The 10,211-nt window shown below is 38.6% G+C and overlaps 1 long non-coding RNA gene across 1 annotated transcript; it reads right to left on the minus strand.

Annotated features, from left to right (window-relative positions):
• Positions 1–3,189: 3,189 nt before the first annotated feature.
• Positions 3,190–9,903, minus strand: LOC128805768 (uncharacterized). Its single transcript, XR_008436559.1, has 3 exons — positions 9,790–9,903; positions 7,291–7,456; positions 3,190–3,398 (listed from the first exon to the last, which is right to left on the minus strand). It is a non-coding gene; the product is annotated as an uncharacterized LOC128805768 (long non-coding RNA).
• Positions 9,904–10,211: the final 308 nt, after the last annotated feature.

The raw sequence follows: 10,211 nt of genomic DNA on the forward strand, positions 1-10,211 counted from the left end.
CTCTGACGCGACATATAATCTACTGTGACGTGACACACCGATGTCAGCCTTTGGGAACCCAGATGAGTTGAGCCTGTTGCTGGGACTGTGAAATTTTAGAAATTGCAGAAGAATAATTGTCCAGTTTTCATGTTTAAACAGCATTAGTAGGAGGGATTTTTATGAGTTTCTTCAGAAAAGAGAAACTGTGTTTCATTGTCATGCTCTAGGGCAAAACAGGTGCAGTCAGCAGGCTGGGGTCACTTGGGTGGGAACTGCTCACAAGAAACACCATTTGGCTTCTATAGTCCAACAGGTATATTCTTGAAGAGCAGAAAAAAGACTTTATTTGTTTTCCACAGCTTTAAGTCAACCTTTTCAGATTCCACAGTTTAATGGGAGTTTTTCAAATGCAGGCTGCTGCAAGACATGCTGTGCTAATTGATGGTCTATCTACCTTGAGAGCGTTTTTCTGACTCTGGCAACTAAGTGGGCAAGTTCTGATGTGGGTGCATTTTTGAATATATTCTCCATTGCTGCAGTTTCCTAGTTCTGAGATATAATGGGAAAAGACAGAGTACCTTCATGTCATAAATCTCACAGCCACCAACCTGAACAGAAGAGTATGAACGCCAGGGAGCAAGCTGAGTCCATTATGTCTGGAGAAGCTGCTAGATTTCCACTAGATATTTGGGAGCATTATTTCGGAGAAAATTGTTGTTTAAAATGCTTATAATTAGCACTAATTTCTTTCTTATAGTCAAGGTGGTTATTTTTTAAATGACTCACCACTTTCTAATTTGATGTTTGGAAAGCATACCATGCTAGACAATTTAGATTTTTCTCCCTGTTGTTTTAAAATATCCAGGAAGGAGTTGCCAGAGGTATTTTTAAGTTAATAAAAGAATCAGTCGGGTTACAAAAAAACCCCAAAAACCCAAAACCAGATGATGTTGTCAAGCAAATTATGTTTTTGGTAGAAGCAGTCCCTAGTGTTTTCCACTGTGATGATTCTCATATCTCTAAGATCTCCAAGAGCCTTGTCCTAAGAGAACTGTTGTTACTGATGTTACTCACATTGGCACTGAAGGAGACAGTAAAATCTAACACCAGTACATTCACTTTGGTAGAAGAATGCAGTGGCTGCTTTTCCTTAAAGCACATGAGTTGAAGCTTCCAAGCAATACCTAAAATAAGAGAATTGAATTTCAAGTAATACAGTAGCTAGTCCACTAACAGAAAGATGTATCATGTAGTGATGCTGGTTATTCCTATGGAAAGCATGAATGATTTGGGGAGAACCCTAATCACAGCTCTGGAGCTGACTGATGAAAGCAAACAAGGGCTGACTGCTGCCTCCCAGGCACTGGTGTCTCCTGTGATTCTGTGCACAATAGCAGCCCCCATGCCAAGCTTCACAGGAAGCTGAAGGGTGAACTTCATCCACGGATTTCACAGGATCAGGTTACTTGCATTCATCAAAAACTCGTTGGTACAATTAACTTCTCAGCTATCCTTCATTAAAAGGCAAACAATCCCACACTGCAGGTTGCTTTCCCTCCTTCCCACACAGGTTTTGTGTCATCCTAGCTTCCAGAAATGACACATTACTAGTGTTACAGGCACTGAGATCAGCATCTTAAATTACAAAGCAGCTCACTGGATTTGGGGTTTCCTGCTTTACTCAGGCATGTTGCTGCACTGTTGCTGGCTCCCTGTCCCAGATTTCAATACACAGTGCTTCTCATTTGATAAACTCTACTTCTTTTTGTTTAGGGTCTTTTGATTAGTTTTATTTTCTCTTCTTTAATTTCATGTTCAGAAGGGTGGTTATATAATTATTAAAGGCTGTATACTTATTTCTCTTCTATTTCACCAAAAATACAGAGTTAACACACTGAGAGATAAATCGCAAATTATTTTGTGTGGGATTCATCTAGAGTTAATTAAGTTTCCAAGGAAAATGTTTCCAAGAATATCTCCCTGCTCTCTTCCCACCTATTTTAATTGTCACACTTCCTTATGCCATTTTTAAAAAATTTATTATTTTTCTTCTTGTATAAGGTACAGATTAAGGCTGTAAGAGCAGGCTTGTAAGCCTGATCAACTTTAAGCATGTCCTTTGCATATAATTTATGTCATTAAAATGAACCATTTGCCCTTATATTACAGGGAGGAAACTACAAATTATAGCCTACCAATGAAGTGATTCATGTAGAAACAGAAAAGGAAAGGAAGAAGTGAATGACAAAAAGTTGACTTTTTTTACAGCAGCATGTAAGAGAATAGGCTTGGCCCCACACATATATCCTAAATTTAGTCAGGAGCACATAATGTATCTTGGGGTCTTAGAAACGTGGGAAGGTTTGGAGAAAAAATTATGGAACTGGAAGTAGCTTTAGAAATGAAAGAAAGTCCACTAAACAAAGGGTAGTTGATCCCAAAACAAAAAAACAGGCAAGTACTAGGCCACTCTCCAAAACATCCCAAACTCTGAAAAGTCAAGATCCTTGTTGTACAACATATTTTTAAGTCTCATATGACAACAGTTTCCAGACCCCTGGCATGTTCCTTAACAAAAATGACCTTCTTTCAGACTTGAAAACATATCACAGAACTGTAAAGTTCTTTTGCATTTAATATTGCATTAGCTGGGACAAGGGTATTTGTATCAGTGGCTCTGTAACAGAGTGTTCCTGGCTTGCTGGAAGTGTTTGACTGACCAGTAGTGACAAATGGTCTAAAAAAGGAAAATACTCAAAACAAGAACCACTTGCTAAACAATTCCTTAAAAACGATTTTCATCGACTTGAGAGGAACTTCACCCGTTTACCCACAGCAAGAAGCTTTCTTGCTTTCATGGGAAAGCTGTGGAGACTCTTACCATGAGAAAAGTTCCTTGTTCTCAAACTACAGAAGATACTGGCTCCCACCTTGCTCAGTATTTAGCATTAAGCAGCAGGAAACTTGATTAAGAATTTAAAGGAAAAAACAGATACTTTACCCCACCCCCATTCCTCAAGTAATATATTCCCAGCCTGGACATCCTATAATTACAAGAAAGGCAAAAGAAGCCACCCTAAACCTTGGATATTAACTACAATGATTTAAATTTTATTTACAAAAAAGAATAATAACAAAAAAAAAAAAAAAAAAAAAAAAAAGAAAAAAGAAAAAAAAAAAAGAAAAAAAAAAGAAAATCTTCCCAACCCTTGGAGCATTAACATTTTCAGAGTTTGTTGCTGGTATGCACAGTATTCAAGACACTTGCAGACCTCTGGCCATGCTTCTGTCTGAGAGCCAGCCTAGGTAGGAATGTGACATCCTGGCAGTCCTGGCACTTAGGCAATGTTTCTTGCTCTCCAGATTACTCCTGCTACAGCGCTTCAACTCTTGAGTCTCTTAGCATATTCAAACTCCTGAAGCACAAAGTAAGAGATAATAAGCCTCACTTTATCTGTTCAGTATTTGTAGCTCTTTCATGCATCAAACACAGTCCTCTGCTACTTGTTGTTAATATTTTTTCATGTGGGAATGTCTTGTTCTTCCATGTTAGCAGCTTTCTCTATCAACTGCTGCCATCCAGATACAGGAAAAAATGTGAAGGATTTTAACAATTCAGCTTATTACAACACTTGAAGATCATAATGCAGCCTCGTGCATTACATGACCAAAATATCCTGTTTAGCACTGTAGCTAAAATATAGAAAACTAATTATATAAATGAAACCACTACTGCTGATGTATTATTATTATTATCTTTTAGCTGTAGATCTAACTAAGATGGTTTGATCAGGTAGTTAGACAACTATTCTCCCAAGTCTTTTCATCACCAGTAAAGTAGTCACTAATTGAGGACTGCTGAAGACAGTGACAAGGTTTATAGGGCTGCAGTTGTAAGAAAGATCAGTGCAGGGATAGATCCTTTTTTTCATATCTCTGCAATACCACTGAAAACCCAAAGAAGGTTTAGGGAAGCTTTTGGCTCAGGAGTTCATGTGGACACAAGACAAAATATCTCCCATAACTATTACACACTAAACCAGTTCATTTTCTGTAGGAGGTTCATTTGCTTCATTCAATGGTGTGTTGGTTTCCTTAATTAAATACCAGATTTCATGTCAGTGTGGTCTAGGAGAAGATATTTGCTGTTAGTATCCCTATCCCTTTCCTCTTTTGGCTCAGTCTAATTAGACCAATCCTGCTGCTTTCTTCTGAAAATAGAGTTTCCAAGCTCAAAATCTTCATTCCATTGTATTATTATTATTACTACCCCATATACAAACTACTGGCAATTGCTAATGTTTATTAGTGATTTTGAGCTCCTGAGCAGAACAAGTGGTGCCAAAGAGATGAAGAAATGAAACAGGACACATCACAAATAGCTCAGGGACCTGGACAGTCAACTCCATCTTGCTAACAGGCAAAGTGACTAAAGGCTTATTAACTAAATATCTGAGTAATTCTATTAATCATAAATTGCAGCAATAGTATTATTACAGTGAGCAGGATAATGTTATAAAGTTCCAATGAATCTCTGGACCACTGGTAGTTTTTTAAAAAGGCATCAGAAGAGGGCTATGGCACTTAATCCAGTTTAAAACCTCAGATCAGGCACTGCTGTTGCATGGATACTAAAAGTTCACTTGCTTTCTTCTTGCATACTTTCCCCAAAGCTGTTGTGATGTGAAGAAATTTAGCTGTATAAAGCAAAACAAACAACAGGTATAAAGCTACTCAGAAAAAGGAAAAATATTTTGAGTACCAAAAGAAATTGTACTCCTAAAATTCTGTATGGGACAATCAGGAACTGGCTCCTTCTGCTCATGGGGAATGAAGGGGAAAACAAAGGTAAGCGGCAAGGAAGGAAGAGCTACAGAATGGGCTCAGTCTGAGATGCCATTAGAAATCAGGAATGGTTTTGCTTCTGTGGTATCTATATAGCAATTATTGGACTCTGTGTAAAATTCAACAGCCTGTATCTTAGTGATGCAAAAAGATCAAGAAAAATAAAACTTTTAGACAATCCTAACATTTTCATAGTTCTTTTTTTGTATGGCAATGTCAACTCACACTTGTCCATAGGCATCCTATGGGCATAAAAATATTCAGAATATTCACTGTGCACTTGTGGCACAGTTGCTAAAGTAGGCATTGCAGAGCTTAGAGCAAATCTAATATCTCACTGCATGCAAACTTAATCAACAGAATTTACAATTGCTCTTGTGTTACTGGAATGAAGGACTGATTTTTTTGTGAGTTGGAAGATGGCTTCTCTAATCCTTATTGCCTTGAAAGGCTGTATTGTTGTTTTCATCACTTGACCCATTACTCTTTTCATAATTTAATTAAATTATAAACTCTCTTGCTGATGCCAATTGCTTGGATATTTTCCCAACCTTCTTTGTATGAACTCCTGTCCACCTATTGCTTTTTCAATTTTCTAATCTGCTTTGCCACTAACATCTCTGCTGGAAGTTAAAAGCTGACACACAAATCCATTTAAAGTAAGGTCTGGGTCTATTTTTTGATCTTATACATATTAAAAAAAAAAAAAAAAAAGCCTTATGAAATTGTACCATTTCCTCTACTTTAAGCAAGTGTAAGAAGAATAAGTACTTGTCTGTTCTCTCATGATGTGTAGGAGGTGACCTGGGCTGCATTGTAAATGAGTAGAGTAGATAGGCTTTTGGAGGTATGCTGTAAAACAGTCACAGCTCTCCACAACAGGAACACACTTTTCTCCTGCTTTCAGAAAAATCAGAATAATTTTTGCAGATTAAAACCAGCTCATCAACTTTCCACTGACATGTCAAGGAAAATGTTTGCAACATTTTAATTTTAATTTTTATGCCTGTTCAATATGTTACATCACCAAGCTCCCCTCTTAAGAAGAGAGAAATCTATCCTCAAAACCTCAGCTGGTACCCTTTCTGCAGAATGAGAACTTCAATAAAGCTGATATTTGTCAATGCAGCAGAAAGCCTTGCTTCTTGCAGGGCTCTGGATGCACACACAAGGCAAATGAAATAATTTTGCTTGTATTTGTCTGTTCCAGTGCTGCCATGCTGACAACCTGCATGCTCAGTGCACTATGCAGCGCTCACTACAAATTATCAAAAAAGGGAAAAGTTTGTAAAGGGAAGTGCCTTGTCCATCACAAAATCAGGTTCCTACTGTCTTTAGACCTAGGCATGTCTAAAGTCTCATCTGTGTTTATTTCACTGTATTGCTGAAGGGGAATAAGGTTCTCTGTTTCTCACACACAGATCTAAGAATTGCCAAACTGGCAGCCATGTGCAGATGCATCAAAATAATTTTCTACAGTTAGAACTATTAGAGATGGTCCACCTGCATCACCACTATTTGTACTGGTAAGAAGTTTCTTCCCTTAAAACTTTGGTTGAAGTTGAATGCTTTCGTTATTAGCTGTGATCCCCCAGGTTGTACTCCTGTATCATTACTCTTTCGTCTGGTTTTACCTTTGTTTGCTGAGAGCAGCACCTTCTGTACCATTTGTGTTATATATAGCAGAAGCCTTTTGTAACTGAGCTGATTACTACAATCAAGGCCAATCTGTTAATGTCAGAGAATTTTAAATGAGGGTGTTTGCAAATCAGGTAAGGTAATATTATCTTTTCCTATAAACACTCTACTTGCATTGAAATGTCTCCATTGGCTGCTTATCCCACTTGTGAATTTCTTGAATGATAAAGTAATAGGTATTTTTCTTCTAACAGGCAATTACTTTTCAAGCCTGGAATCAGACCCTGTAAGTGTTCAATATAAGATATTCAGTCTGTTTGCATCACCATCCCCTTTCTATCATTACCTCATTTAACATACAGTACTGTATTTCCAAGATGACATTTTCTCATAAAAATTCATCACTACAGAATGCATTGAGATTTAATTTTAAAAAGTAGTTTATAATTAATTTTTCTACCTATAGCAGTATTATTTTTTGTGCTGCTGTGTCCTTCATAAACAGACCTCATAATCCTAGAAGATGTATACTCATCTAACAAAAAGTCTGTACCAATAATCTGCTCAAAGAAGTTTAGCCTTGAATAATGGTGAGACACAGTAATTGAAGGGTACTGGTTGCAGAAGGAATAGAAGAAAAGACAAGAAATTTTATACAATAATCCAAAATGTCAGCCTACCATTTGCTCTGCTGGGTGTTAATGCACAAAACACAGCACAAAACTGCCCTTTTTCTCATCTCTTTTGCTGTGGACAGTTATTTTGTTGGCTATATGGTTTGGATAGCTGTGGTGTCATGATGTATCTACATTCAGTATTTCTTACCTGTTTCAAGCCTGCTGACTGTTAGGAAAAACATCAGTCACTGGAGGTTTTCCCACAGTGGGTTTCTTCTATCCATCCTCCTGTCCATGCATGCACCAGTTCAGACAGGTTTCCAGAGGTCCCCACCTCTGGCAAATCTCTTTTATAGTTGTAATGAAAATACCACCTTTGTGAGAAAAACAACAAAAGTAAAAACATTATTAATTCCCTTGGATTAGAAATTTGCATCTGGCCACCCTACTCAAGGCCATCCTTTCTCTGTTCTTGCTTCTCTGGTTTTTCAGATTGCACAAACTTGTACCACTTTACTCTCTCATGCTTTCCCTAGCCCAGGTTCTGGCACCCGTCAGGGGTGGGTCTGCTATTTTGGTTTAGTGTAACAGCCAGCTTTCCAGTTTGGTATGACTGAATGGAAAGGTGACAGGCTGAGTAACTGATTGCAGCCAACCTGTCTCTTTCTCAGCTGAGTGGAAAAAAAAGCACTTTTAGAAAAATCCTGTGACAGTCTTCTGTAGAAACTCAGATATCACAACAGACTGATAAAACACATGTATTCTGCTTCACAGGCCTCCCTAAGGAGATTTTTAAACATAAAAAATAAATTAATGAAAATCTAACTGTTTTGAGTCATAAAACAATAGTTCTGCTTACACTGTAGAGACAGCCAGATCAACATTATATCACCATCTCTTATAAGCTTTCATTGTCTCCAGGGTAACATTGGAAACCAGTTCCATTCATCTTGGTCTCTCTCTGTATTAAGCTACTGAAAAATGAATGCCCTTTCCCCATGCTGTTTGTCTTCCAAATCTCCTCCACTGACACAGGTGTGCCATGCCAAACAGCCGCAGGGCAGAGGTGGGGAGGGAGGGCTCACCCTCCTGGGCTGTGTTTAGGCTCCAGCCTGTTGTTAACAGGCAAAGGAAATTCTTCAGTATGAACACTGAGGGGAGACAGCCTTGAAAACCACCTGCAGCAGCTAAACTGCTGTCCCAGCAGTAGCACAGGGGGGAGATCTCCTATGCACACAGACTGTCTCGAAAAGCAATAAGAAAGTAAGGATCAAATCAAACCAAATCAAAGGCCTGCAATAAGAAAGGATCAGATCGAACCAAATCAAAGCCCAGGGTCTTGCCTTTGACAGCCATCAGTAGAAGGTGTGTAGGGAAAGTATAAGATCACAATAAGTGTGCAGTGGTACATCACCTGATGTTCTCCTAGCTTCCAGTGATTTGTTGTTCTCAAAGGAAAGGTTGCATTTTTACATTTAATAAACCCTTTTAGATAATTATCTGAACTTTGTCCAATTGGTTTTGAACCTGTATAAACTTTGATTGCCCACAGCATCCTGTGTCAAGGGAACCCACAGCTCAGCTACGTGGAATGTGAAACAAAATTACTTTTTTGTTTTGTTTTGTTTTGATTTGTTTTGTTTTGGAAGCTCTGCCTTTGCTTGACACTTTCCAGTTTCTGCACTGGAAGAGCCTTTCCAACCATCACCCTGAGCTCTGTGTCCTTTGTGATGTCTGTTTTAAGGCATTCCTTTTTCAGGTATAAGAATGCTTCTAGGCTATATGGGTCTTGTCTTGAGGCCACTCTGCACTGCTAATCATCTTTGTTCCTCCTCTCTATGCATTTTCTGATGTAAAAAGGCCAGAACAAAGAAAAAGGCCTCAACAGAACAGTACTGAGCACTGAGATGATCATTTCACATGTCTATTTGTTATGAGATAAATACTTTATTCCTCAGCATTAACAGCAACTTGGAACCTATCCTAGTAGGTGTAAGGAATGGAGTTTGCATTTGTATGTGTTGAATTCCACCTGCCAGTGGCTATGACAAGGTTCTCCTGCAATTTCACATAAGTTTTAGCACCAATTTGAAGCAAATCATCACCTGCATCCCGTGCAAAGAAGAATACTAGTGTAATATCATTATCAAGGTGCTGCAGTGGAAATGTAATTTTGCACTTCTCTTCTTAAAGAGGATGGTTTTTGGCCCTTATGACTAAATAATCTCTTGCCCTACAGATTCTCTGGCAAGATGCCTCTTCCTAACACATCTGGAAAATGATTTATTGTGCACTATCCATGTCTTTTGCAAGTAGTTTCTCAAAATTCCTGCCTTTGGGTGAATTCCGTTTATCCTTCCAGATCGAATGATTTCTCAGAGGGATCTTCTGATCTCTGAGATCTTCCTCAATGAGTTGCCATCATACCTGCTTTCTTCTGGTCTTCATATGATTTTTTAAGGATCTGGTATGTATTTTCTCTGTGCCTACAATACACAGTTATTGTGGTATAACCCAGAAGGCAGCTAAGCACCACACAGCCATTCACTCACTCCCTTCACTGGGCTGGGGGACAGAACTGGAAAAAAAAGGTAGAACTCCTGGCTTGAGATAAAGACAGTTTAGTACAACAGAAAATAAATGGATAATAAGAATAAGGATAGATGAATATGCAAAACAAGTGATGCACAACACAATTGCTGCTCACCAGCTGGTTGATGCCCAGCTGGTCCCCAGGCAGGAACAGCCACTCCCTGGCCAGCACCCCCAAGCTGTATGTGCTGAACATGCTGCCAGGTAGTATGGAATGTCCCTTTGGCCAGTAAGGGTCAGCTGTCCTGATTGTGTCCCCTCTCAGCTTCCTCTCTTTCAGTATGAGAAGCTGAAATTTCCTTGACTCTGTGCAAGCGCTGCTCAGCAATACCTAAAACATCAGTGTATTATCAACGTTATTCTCATCCTAAATCCAAAACACAGCCCAGTACCAGCTAATAGGAAGACAATTATCCCAGTCAAAACAAGGACAACTATCTTTGAATTATCTGCATGCCATCTATAAAGACTTTACTCTTCAAAAGCTGGCAGTTTCCTTTTTTTATGCAATACTACATGTTTTTAAACACATTTTTA

The sequence above is a fragment of the Vidua macroura genome, chromosome 3 (genome assembly GCF_024509145.1).
Source record: "Vidua macroura isolate BioBank_ID:100142 chromosome 3, ASM2450914v1, whole genome shotgun sequence".
NCBI lineage: Eukaryota > Metazoa > Chordata > Aves > Passeriformes > Viduidae > Vidua > Vidua macroura.